General features: G+C 34.0%; 1 protein-coding gene across 10 annotated transcripts in view; it reads left to right on the plus strand.

Annotated features, from left to right (window-relative positions):
• The window catches only part of MEF2C (myocyte enhancer factor 2C), a 124,201-nt gene that overhangs the window by 21,726 nt on the left and 89,455 nt on the right, over nt 1-13,020 (plus strand). For 8 of the 10 annotated variants that reach the window (XM_057381779.1, XM_057381787.1, XM_057381784.1 and 5 more), the window contains exon 2: nt 2,850-2,945. The exons of the other annotated variants lie outside the window; for them this stretch is intronic. The gene's annotated coding sequence lies outside the window, so the exon portion shown is untranslated. The remainder of the gene's footprint in view (nt 1-2,849; nt 2,946-13,020) is intronic. 10 annotated transcript variants of the gene reach the window in all.

Here is a 13,020-nt window from a genome sequence, read left to right on the forward strand (position 1 = left end):
ATTTTCCCTTTCTGCTTCCTGTTGAGCATTTTAAGTCACTAGACTTCATCTGTACAAAGCTGTAGATGGAAAGGAATCCCCTTGTCTGCCTGTGTTGCTGTCCATCTCGTTACTTCTATCATTGTCCCTGTAATTATGGTCAGACTTTTGCAGCTGTATTTATGTGGTGCCTAATTTCTTTCATTGATGATAAAGTAATAAGGCTGTTTGAAGAACATTAGACTAGATGCCAAATGTTAATGGCTTCAGTGTGGTCAGATAGGTTCTGCACTTGTGGGCATTCATGAAGTATTTTGTGCAACACAAAGGACCATTTTCTCCAGTTCCATGTCTGAATTTTCAATCTCATAGTTAATTACACCTGAATTAAGTTGTGGAATTTGTTGTGACAATTTTTAGCAAAAATTGCCTAAATACTGTTCCATGCACTGAAAGTACTGCCTTCCACCTGAATACACTGCTGTATTTGGATGCACCAAACTTGAATCTATCAAATGTTTATAAACGGCATGAAGGATTTGCTTTTTCATCTGTCACATATTCATTGATTTTAGATTCTCATTGGCTTGCTTGACTCTGGATATTGTAACATCATCTGTGATTTTATTAATCTGTGATTTAATTCATACTAACGATTACACATGTAATTAATCTTAGGTACAAGAAGAGTTCTGAAGCCTTCAGCAAACTATTCAAATGTTTCAAATTAGGTATATACATTTATGCTTGTGAATTTGGGATTACAAACCTTAGTATTGCAAAGAGTTAAGCATTTGTTCAAGTTTACTACTTCTGGATGTTGCACAAATGGCACAATTATTTTCATCAAGTAAAATGGTGCCCTATTAAGACTTAATATAATTGTTTGATGTGATGGTGTCCTCTTAAATTATTTTAAATCCTTTGAATTTTACACTACCTTATGGGTGCAAGTTATTTAAATAATATTATTTATATTATCAGAATGCAGAACGTCTTCTAGGCTGTATTATTACAAAGTGAAAGCTAATCTTAAGTGGATAAAAAAAGTTATTGGTAGGTTTTTTCTTCTTCTTGCATCAAATTTTACAAATTAGTTATTTTCAAAAAAAAAAAAAAAAAAAAAAAAAAAAAAAAACAGTGGAGGAAGCTGACATGCATACCTGAAGTTAACTTCACTATATTTAAATCTTCCTAAATCTTATTTCAGTGCAAACTCCTTGGTCTGTAAGATTAGTAAATTGATTACTTTTTTCACTTTTTTTTTTCTTGTCTTGTTATTTCAATAATCTTCCAATGGATTACAGCCAATGGCAATACCAAGCAACCTTTAAGCCCAAATAATTCTTGAAACAATCCAAAATTATTACATATTTTTAAATTGGGAATTTACAAATCCTCATGTCCGGTTAGTCTTCAGGGTAACTTACTCTCAATCATTAAGCCTGGAACCACAATCCCAGCAGAATATGTTCCTGTATGCACTGGTTCCTATGAGCAAATTTTGGAGTGACATCATGGAATACCATGCATTCTTTTTCTTTATGATTTATTCTCCCTAGATACAAGACGGTAAAAGAGATGTGTTAATCTATTTTTATTCAAAGTACAGAAATAGCTCTGTTACAGTTCAGGGATTGAATAACCAATATTAACATACTACTTGTTCCTAGTCATGTTACACCTGATGCTCACAGTAAGAATATTGATCAGTTCCTGGGAAAGATATTTTTTTTAAACAGACATTTCCAAATATTACATTATTCTGTTTCAATGTTTCTTAAAACATGGTTGAAAATCGAAAGTGTAGAACAACTACATTCAATAATAGATAATGTGTTTCAGTGCTGGTTGCAACTCAGTGCTAGAAAAATACTCAGATGACTCAAAAATATTCTTAAAGAATGACAATATTTTGTATTATTTTTTCCTATTGTTTGGATACTTACATCACTTTTCTTCCAGGATTTATGCCCTATATATGTATGCATTTATAGAACTGAGAAAGAAGTGCGTCAGACTGCAACATTTATCTCAAACTTGAGGGAAGCTGTTACTCAATCACCTGTTTTCCAGCATGCAATTAGAAACTGGCTGTTAGGCAGTACAGAAAAGAGAAACAGGCATTTTGCTTGTCTGGTACTTACCAGTCTATGGCTGATAAGCTAGGCTGACCCTGACCTTGGCAGTCTTGCACAAGTAATCTTTATGAGAGGATGAACTGTTCTTTAACATYTTCTCTAATATACTAGACTCAAAAAAAGCCATTAGTTTAACAAAGGAATGCAGATTTGCTTTTTTCTTCTAATCTYGTATAAAAGTATTTGAACAAGCAGCTGCCCAGGACTTTTCTCTATTTCTCATTGGATCTCAATTTTTATTTTAGTACCTTGGGGCTTGATGAAGTGCATAAGTGAAGGCTACTTCTGAAGTCTTTTTCATTAATTTTGACATGTTCAGATTGTATTGCTTAGTGATCTAAAGCTGGAATATTGCATTAGAATTAATGTGGCAGCAGGGACATATTTTTAGATTGTCATAAAAAGAGTTAAAATTATTAACTTTTCCCCTTTATCAAAGGAAATGCACCACTGCAAACAGAGAAGGTAGGATAAAAAAAGTGGTGCCATGGGCATTGCCATGTGTTCAGATATTAAGATGGAAGACAACAGAAAAGTCAGATGATTGAATAAATCAGAACTGTTCGATGGCTTAAGTTGCTACGTGTTTGCTTCTAATGGTAGCTTCATTTATGAGGACATTGCATATAATGTTAATTTAAAATCCAGTTTTTCTTAAAATATATGCAGTATTTGGAACATTGTTACACATTTTCAAAGTGTTTTCCTTTTCTCTTTCATTTTATGTAGCTAATGTATTCATCTTTTAAGGACGGCAAAAAGGAAATAAGATACACGTTCATGGAGGCAAAAAGAACAGAGACTTTAAGCTGTAATACGATCAAGGTAACTTGCTTCATAATCTCAGATCAAACAATTGATAAGAGATTAAAAATGAACTCCGCATGTAGAATGTGTTTCCTGAAGGACTGTTCTGCAGCAAATCTTTAAAAATCTTAGACTTACTGAAGACAGTACGAGCAAAATGTTATACTGCAGTATTATCAGATTTTCAGTCAAACAGATACTACACAGTCACTCCTAAGATGCAAACTAGGATTTTTTTTTCATTATTTTCTAACTAATAGAAGAGAAAAAGTATATAGAACTAAATTATTTATTGCCATCATTATTCCATGAACAGGGAGGAGTTAAAAGCAGTCACTGCACACTGCAACAGGTGCACATTACTGTTCAGATGAGCCACCCTTTCTGTGCAGTGCACATCTTTAGCCTTCACAGTTCTTGATTTCATAATGGGCATGACACGTAATCCTGCTATACATCTACAAACCGCACAGCTGTGACACTGGGCCTGCTTCCTGCTGTAAAATGTAAAAAGTCCTGCAGTAATCAAAACCAATGTGACAGTTTATGTTAATACTCATTACGAATTTCACAAAGTATTCAAGTTTATAATACTTATAAAAACTCAATCTCACAATAGATATTGACTAAAATATATGCAGCTACTTTCTAACATTCTTAATATGCTGAACATATCCTATCATATTTTTCACAAGTTGCTTTTTTTTTCAGTAAGACCAGGCTAAAAATACACCCTCTTCTCAAGTAATTCTAGGTCTTACTGTATTCCAAAATGATTTTTACTCTGTCAAGTAGAAAAGTTCATGTATTTCATTTGAAAGATGGCCAAAATTCAGGAAGAAAACCCCATAAAAACTTTTAGTRAATATATTACTACATTCTCATACAGATTTGACAGCAAACCAGAATCTAAAATGTAATGATGGATTATTTTATATGAGTGAAATGTGCCACCTTTACTTTGGAAAATGGAAGACTAATTTGGTTAATTACAGGCTATAATTCCAGGCTTAAGAAGTACAAACAGTAGCAAATATTAAACAATCCATTCCAAGTCAGTGCTGGTMTTTGACAAAACTGAACAGAGACTCAGCCTTGGAAAGACAATTTTAGATTTATTCAAACAGTGCTGAAGAATGAAGTAGTATCATTCCTTTAGGTTTAATCCATTGTTTTCTTTCATGGCATTTATATTATATTCATCCCTAAGTTGTTGTTTCCAAAAACTCCGTATTACAATCAGTTCTAGCTGAATGTAGATATTAATTTCATTGTCAGGGATAGGTGGATGCAAAAAAATCACATCTTTATTAATCTTCATTAATTTGAAAGTAAGTTCTTATCTTGCAAGCATTTTTTTTCTGTGCTACTTTTCTAGAAAAATAAGAGGAAAAAGCTTTGCCCCACTTCAGATAACTTCGCATTCCTATTAATAAAAAAAACCCTCTTATTGCATGTAAAATAGGTCTTGATACAACTTACTGTAGGCAAATTATGAGCAAAGAACATCAGTAGTTCAGCTGACTCTGAAGGCAGAATCATGGTGAAGTGGTAACGTTTCAAACAGGACAAAAAATTATTAAATCTCTCTAAATCAAAAAGCAAGGAATGTCTTCTTAGGCTGCATTATGATTTATATAGCAGAACAATAATTGAAGATGGAATTTGGCCAGTGTTAGGCATACGAAAATCCTTATAGAATTAACTTTAGCATTCTCAGTGATTTTTGTTGTAATTCATCAGTAACACAGTCTTTTCTGTTATCATAGAGCCTTCAAAACATCATTAGTTGAAATGTCTTTATTATCTGCACAGTTTTGGAGTCTTATGACTGCAGACCCATTATTTAACCTGTTATTCTTTGTACCATAGGAGTTTATAGGAAGATGCTGTCCCTGTCCCAAGGAATTTGCAATTCATAAATCTGACCCAGACTGATCCTGATTAGCTTGTGAGAATCAACAGGATCACACACATGCTGTCTTAACTGCAGCAACTCAGGGAAGTGTCTTTTTCATTAATCAGGGTGGCCATACACCATACAGGTTAAGAGCATTTGACATCTCTTTGATCGAGGGTGACAAGTCTTAAAAAGATGAAGGTGTAATAATCTCACCCTCTTACAGAGCAGCACAGCATGGCTCTGACTTCAGGTTAAGGAAACAGGTAAATATTACTACTCTCCTGTATGCATATCTGTCTTGATGCAGAATACGCTTTGCCTGTGGCAGGTGAGGTGCAAAGCCTGCTTAATTTTGAAGGAATTCTTACAGTCTGTTCCAGGTAGTGTCAAACTCTCTATTCTTGCTGCTCTTCTTATTATCTGATAAGCCAGGCTGAGCGGAGCAAGCTGTGACACTAAAACCTTGTACTTTAAATCCATCTAAAACCATTCTACCATGTTCATGGCACTTGATCTTTTTGACTGGTGAAGGGAAATGAGTGATGCAGTGGTTTAACCAGACTTGCAAAAAGAATGCACAATTATATCTCTGTGGTTTTTTTAGCAGAAAAGGTATTGTATGGTAAAACTGACAACTGCCAGCCTGTGCACACCTGAATTCCTACCACAAATTCTTGAATATGTCTTGTCAGTGCCAGAGAATCATGTAGCAGTGGGGTTTCCAGAAACAACCTCGTGTACATTTACTGCAAGCTCTATTTATCCCTGTAAGAGGTTTCAGCAGGAGCTACGGATCTACTAATGCATGGCTCTCATCTGAAGAAAGTACTCTGGAAACTGGAACAAATTATCTGGGAACCTAACATCAAAGGATAACAGACAACAACAAAAAAATACAAAAATTAAGATTTCAACATGAAAAAACAGGCTGAAAAACACACTAAACTTATAACCCAGTAAGAGATTTGCTTCCATCTATTGTAGCCAAGAAAAAAAAAATTACAATGGAGCAACAAGATCTTCTAACACGAGAAATAAATCAGCTAGTTCTTGTCTCAGAGTGCTGATGTTAAAAAGTAGATGGACAAGCTTGTATGGGAAAATGTTAGTAACTTGATCCCAAAGTTTCCAGTGATTTAGAAATTTTGACAGCGAAAGCTGCAGTCATTAAAGTTTCTAATTTATTCTTGAACATTTTCAAAGTATTTTATGGTTGTTTCCTGCAAAATTATGCAATGGAGCCTTTTATTCCTCAGTGTCCATCTCTAAGTAATAGAACCTTTGTATTAGCATGGCTTGTAGAGAGTAAGATGATGATGATGGTGATGATTAATATGAATATTACTATTTTAAATTTTTGTGCTTAATTTTTGTATACTTTGTGACTGTAAAACACAGCTGAAGTCTGTGAGGATCTAGAGTCTTCCACATCATAGCAACTACTCTGTCCTCTCCAGAGTCAACCAATGGACTTACTACAGACACTCAGTAACATTGAGCATATTTTTCTTTTATTTAAATGTGCTAATGCCATACATATGTGTGGGTAAAAGCCKTTTAGATTTTGCAGCCTTGATACTAAACTGGTCTTGGACATCTAATTCAGTATTCTCGACTTCTTTTCAAAAGTCTCAGCTTGTAAAATCAATAGAAAGATTCCAACAGATCCGTATGTACAGAAGCAATCAGGAAGTGGGATATTGTTTTCGTGAACACTGTTTTCAAGCTTTACATTTCAAATTACGAAATAATTTTTAAAATATCTTGAATTAGCTTATGGAATGCTGTCAGCTTTTCCATTTAGTAGAAGCCATTACAGACTCAGGTAGTTTTCACTTTTGCAGAACTTCATGAAGAGATAGCAGGATGAATATTCTTACAGTATTTCATCATGCTTAATTTGTTACTCCTGATGTAAAAAAAAAGTATGCTGGAGATATCTTAACTAAAGATATTATGATAAGTAAACAATTTGGTACATTTTACTGGAAAATACGTTGTATAATAGGAGTGCACTGATACTTACTGCTCATTTATGCATTATCTAGTTTTAAAATTATCTTCATATTACCTACAAAGAGGGGAAATTTAGGTATACAATCTAGGAAATCACTCTGACACAGTACTTCCATAAAATTGGGAACCTGTTTTAATTATTCTGCTCTTACTGTTTGTAGAAGTTTCTTAAAGCATATCAGGAAGACATACTAAATTTGAATCTGTCTTATGCACAACATTGTTTTATTCTAAAAAAAGCATGAGAAAAAKAATGCAGTTCTAAACTTTGTCATGGTGTCATTTGTAATGTGCTGCTTGTTTTGCATCTTGAATAATATCTGTAAATGTCTGTAGGGCCAAAAGTGAATGTTCTGTTATAGATATAACAACTGAGTAGCTATGGAATGTATTTTGTCCAGTCTTTTTGTCTATTCATTACAAAGTTGAAATTAATCTCTTTTGCTTGAGGCTGCATAGTTTACTGTCATTAGTTGGAGACAGTCAAAGTCATGAATTTTCAGTAGTAGAGAAGCCTTGGGATTTTCAGCTATTTCTGAGATCTTAATCAAAAATGTTACTGATTGCTTGGGAATCAATGAACACACTCTTGAGGAAAAAAAAAAAAAAAAAAAAAAAAAAAAAAAAAAAAAAAAAAAAAAAAAGGCAGCATAACCTTAATATTATTTACAGTGTTTTCTTAAAAGGGGCAGTGATTCACAATGATTTTTTTTTTCCTCATAATGTAATATAGTGAGGAATGCTAAGAATATCAATTTTTGCTCAATGTAAATGGGTCAGAATTACCAGTGCTTTTGATCTTTTTGAGACAGTCATGCTTGCATGAGTAGCTTTAAACACTCAGTTTTTCCTTTTGACSTCTCTGCATATTAAGTTTTAGTATTTTCAGAAGTCTTTGCCAATTCAGGGATTGTGAATTTGTAGCTTTTTAATCACCACACAATTCAGTAACAATATAATAAAGTCTGGTTTAAGGGAACTAACTTTGCAACTGCTGGTGAATACCAGCCTGTAACATGGATGGAAACAGCATTTCTCAATCATTTAAAGGTGAGAAAAGAACCTTAAAAATAATCATATTTCATGTCTGTAGAATACCATTGCCTTCATATTACTCTTTGTTAGCAGTGACTAAAATTTGTCCGGTTTTAACCATGTATGCCTGAATAGGAGTTAAGCATTTTTAAAAATACATTGACCAATGTCCAGTCAGACTACTGAGTTTCAAAATATTGGGGTTTTTGGATCTCTTTCAAACAGAAAAGAGGAAGCACTTCCTTCTACAACACGCTCACATATGCATACAAAAAACTAACTACTCAGGTCACTTCGGAGTTTACTGATTGCCCCATGGGATCCTAAATGATAGCAGGAAGAAAAATGCCTAGTGCTTTGTTAAAAAAAAANAAAAAAAAAAAAACAAAAAAGACCAGCTTATTTGTGCAGTGTTCCAGTAATTAAAATACTGGTGTGCAAAATACAAGGAGTAAAGATAGTTGTTCAGATTAGACATCACAGTCAGTGCTCTGTCTCAATAAAGCAGCAGGCTTTACTTTCCGTGCATATGTATGTGTAAACTATTTTAAATCCTTCTGTATATATAAATTACAGTTGCAGACAGCATTCAGATTTAATTTTCAGCAGTGTGGGTATGAAATAACAGGACTGACTGTGGTACAATTTTACTCAGGGCTGGCCCTGAGACTACAATGCACATCTCTACACTGTATTTTTGAAAGCAAGAAGGAGATGCTGTGTTTTCAGATGATTGTGTTCACAGCAAAGCTTGTCAATGAAGGCCACCTCTCTCACAGTGAAGGTCTGCCTTTTAAAACAGAACTAAAACAAAATATTCATTATGTTTGGACAAGATTCTTAACTACTTGCTGCACAACCAGCAGAACTGCAAATACACTGGATCTCTCTAAAACTTTAATTCCAAACCTGGAGGAAATATTATAACTGGGGTTTTTTCTTTGTAGCTTTTTAAAATACAGTCTCCATTGTCAATGTAAATATTCAGAAATCCAGGCTGACACTTCTTTTTAAAATGCAGACTTTTGATTTATGACAGCTGCATTGGATCGTTAATCATATATTATCTTTATGGGAGCTTTTTTCTAACATATGTTAATTGACTGTTTTCTGTGACAAATTATGAGCTCTTACTTTGATGAGGTTCAATTGCAATCATGTTGGAGTTGTGTATGTAGAATTTTCAGCCCCTGCTGGCTCCTTAAACCGCTACAAACATCTGCACACCACTGCAGTGCTGAGTAATGGCAGGATTTGGGCTGATCTGATCTCTGCACTGAGTTTTTTCCACAGTATATTTCCATTTCCTTGCACCAAATCTGTTGCAGGTTTGCTGCTTTTAGCAAAAGTGCTAAAATTAATATCTTCTATGGGATTATTAGAATGCAGTGAGAAATAATTAGCAGTATACTGAAATCATTGTTAAGATTCAGAAATTTCAATACCTTCTTCAAAACCCTGTCTCAACTTTATTGCATTCAAATTTATTRGTGTCATATAGCATTTTCAAAAGCAAAAATGTTGCCTGCTTCTTGAAGTCAATTTTTTTTAAATTCTTAGATGTAAGATTTGCAAGTTCTTTAAAAAAAATTTGCTTGAGAAGTGGTTAGCATCATTTTACTTTTTTTATGAAAAAAGCTCAACAGAAAATCTGTCTCATTAGGTTATACATAAACTTGCGCATCTTCCTGTTAAGAAAGAAAATTTTGCTTTGAAAGTTAGTGTCTTTCTATCGTTTTTCGTGCTTAAGGAAGATCATGCTTACATTTGTTCAGTATGTAAATTAAGGAAATTCAGAAAAAAAATTGCCTCAATCGAAGCTGCTGCCTTTTTTATTTGGTACTTGGTCTTTTGATGATACTTGTACACATARTCTTATTTTATACAGTGATTAATTAGGAATACTGAGACAAAAAAAAAAATATGTGTTGCATTTTTATGCATTTGCTCAAAAAATATGTGTTGTATTTTAATGCTTTTACTCAAAGCTGCACTTAGGGTGAACGTGCAGAAATAGAAAATCTTACATATTTTAACAGTGAGAGAGATGCCTGTCRTAAAACTGTGTCAAGCAACATCAATTACGTTGCAATTAATTTAGTGGACTACATAGCTCAGCTTTGACCTAAACCAAATGGTATTAGATAAATTTGTTATTCATAGAAAAGATGGGGGTTAAATTTCCAGGCAGGTGTTAGAGTTTAGAATAAGAAGAGCCAGATGTGTATGGAAGCTACTTTGGTCTCATGAGGGTGGTTTTAATTCAGCTATTTCCCTGGAGTACCATACAATCAATGAGTTCCAAATCCTGGGGCTACTTTCCTTTATGTGAAATCATGGGAACATTTCTTCACACAATACCACTAAACATGTGTGGAAAAATTAGAGCAGAAATTAAAGGAAAGGAAAGGTTAACTTCAGAAGTTTCAAAAACATCACATTTCTTTTAATTTCTGCATTGGAGAGGTGACAGCCAAGGGGAAATACTTACAGAAGAGATACATTACTATAAGGAGAATTGTAAACAGTACAAAACTTAGACCATGGATATTTAATGTTTCTCTGCTTGTTGTAGGTAGCATTTTACAAGTGAGCATATATAGGTCATATGCAATACAATGGAGAGCATTAAAGATTGGTGAATTGAATTAGAGAGAGGTTTCAAAATGATTGGTTTGAGTGTGTTGTCCCCACTTCAGAATGTCAATGGAAGTAAAGAGATGCATTGTATCTTGAATTAGTTGATGAATGACATTCAGTTCTACTTGCCAACATGAGCTTAGTTGGCTTTAAGAAAACAAAGCAAAGTAAAGGGAGGTATGCATGTGAAAGAGAGGGCTTGGCACTTCATCGGATTTTGAGGCCTGTGAGCCATGTGTCTTAATTGGGGCCAGTTGGGATAATTTAATAATTGCTGTCAGAAGATCAAATTTAATTCTCTTTATAAAAAGACCACAGTGGGACAGAGTTAAACAAATTGTCATCTGAGATTTCAAATGAACTAAGCTTTAATTAGGTTGATTAGGATGCTGTAAGCGAGAGAGTGAAACAGGAAATTGATGAATCTGCTGTGTACCATGTTGGACCTTATATGACAGTATGTCAAATATCTTTATTTCAAGAAGATATACATTAGCATAAAGGATGACACAGCTAGAACAAYATGCATATATAAATGTGTTAAGTACACAAGGTAATTACAACTTTCTGAAATGAGTGATTTCMAATATAGGTATTAATATTTTTATGATTATAATCTTGCCCCTAACATTGCTTTTATACATGTTTAAATATTCTAAATTGTCTTCTTTACTTGTTTACATACTCAGTCATTATGCCAGATGAGAAGTATAGGATATTTACTCAAAGCCCTCAGAATTTCTCTGTTGCATAATAAGTATTCACTGTACTTAGTTCTCTGAATATTTGCATGAGCAAATCCATAGGTTCATCTTCCCCAGATTTCCAAAAGAGAAACTGAGTAAAAAATGAAGGTGACATGAAAAGTTTTTAGCAGAAAGGGGAGCAGAGCTCAGACATGTTTGCATCCCAACTTGAATCGAGTGTTTTTGACATAGCTGCCTGCTACTTTTGACATAGCTGCCTGTTTTTGAGGACATATTTTATCAGAAAGCATCTTATATATCAATAGAGCTCAAAAAGTGTCATTTATGAGAAAATGTAATGTGCATTCCACAATAAGATTTAACTAATGCATCTTTGTATTGACTATGTTTTTGCTTTTTCAGCATGTTTTTAGGATAACAATATGATGAGCAATACTGGCAGTGATCCTGTTAGAAAAACAAAATGCTTGTTGAAGGTAGAATGGAGAATATCAAGCAAATTCCACTGTATTATTCTTTTGCAAATTACGAGTTATTTCATATATCTGTTTTCTTCTGATATTTGTCAAGGATATTGACCTTCTGAATTGGCAACTGCTAAATGAAGTGCATTTTATATGAGTAAGAAATAAATAAATCCAGCTGCATGTGCTAATGGAGTGGTTACAGCTGAGGTTCTGTAAGCAGGGTGTGATGCTCAGTTGTGGCTTTTATTGTTGAAGACAGTAGCAGGTTTACCTGCTCAGTGGTAAACACCATCCCTTTCAGAAGTTGTTCTTTTACAAGTCTTAAGGTGGGAGCTGCTAGATGCCAATTCTGTGAAAAATTAGAAAACCAAATCCTCCTGTGGAAACTATGAATTAGTTACCTAGCACAGTTTTCAAAACTGAATATGAGCTATGATGTGATTGAACAGCTCATTAAATTAGACGAGGCTATTTATGTCTTTTTAACTAATGTAGATACAAAGCGGCAACTCTTTTAGCTCTTTATTTTATCACAGCATAACTCCTTAGTGTGTTGTATATTTTATATCTTGAGTTTCTCTTTTTCTCTGTTTTCACATGAATATTGTTAACAGAAATATATCTATTGTTTGGTTGGCTTTTAACCACTGAGGACAAAAATAAAATTTGTAGAACATCYCACTAAGCTGGAAAATTTACTCCTTGAAGGTCAGTTGTTTCAGACATTTCTTCTCCCAAGAGGCACCTTTTTTTCCTTTTTTACATAGCAAATTCATGCTATCTTCCCTTTCTTATAAGAAGCTTTATCTGTTTATACATTTTCCTAATTCCAAACCAATGGGAATCCAGTATGGATCTTCAAGCACAAGAGAGATCCTTCTTCTCAAGATGCAGCCAGAAGGTAGAAAGCAAATAGGTTCAGTGGTTTGTGGTGTGCTAGCACTAACAGATATGGTGACATACTTTACTTCTCAGCAGTCAGAACCTTCCATTTTTCTATCAAATGCTTCATCCTGAACATGCAGAATTGCAGACAAGAGGCATCAGCCAATGAATGTGCAAGGTTTGTAAATTGTATCAAGTGCTTTGTAAATTCTTTGTAATTGTGAGTGCTTCTTTGCTACACTGCCACTGCACTTCTTTTTCCTTCTTTTAGAGTAAATCCATTCTGATTTTGTGTGTTGCTATTTAAATTGACTGTATTTGGTTTGTTTAACAGCAGCAACCTGTTCTAATTTATAAGCTTTTTCATTAGAGAGGACACATATTTCATAGAGGTAGTTCCTCACTGCTCTGCAGTGAAATGCAGGTGTGGGGGGGGGGGG

The sequence above is a fragment of the Malurus melanocephalus genome, unplaced genomic scaffold, assembly GCF_030028575.1.
Source record: "Malurus melanocephalus ecotype Western Australia unplaced genomic scaffold, MMel_1.1 scaffold_528, whole genome shotgun sequence".
In the NCBI taxonomy this organism is placed as follows: Eukaryota; Metazoa; Chordata; class Aves; order Passeriformes; family Maluridae; genus Malurus; species Malurus melanocephalus.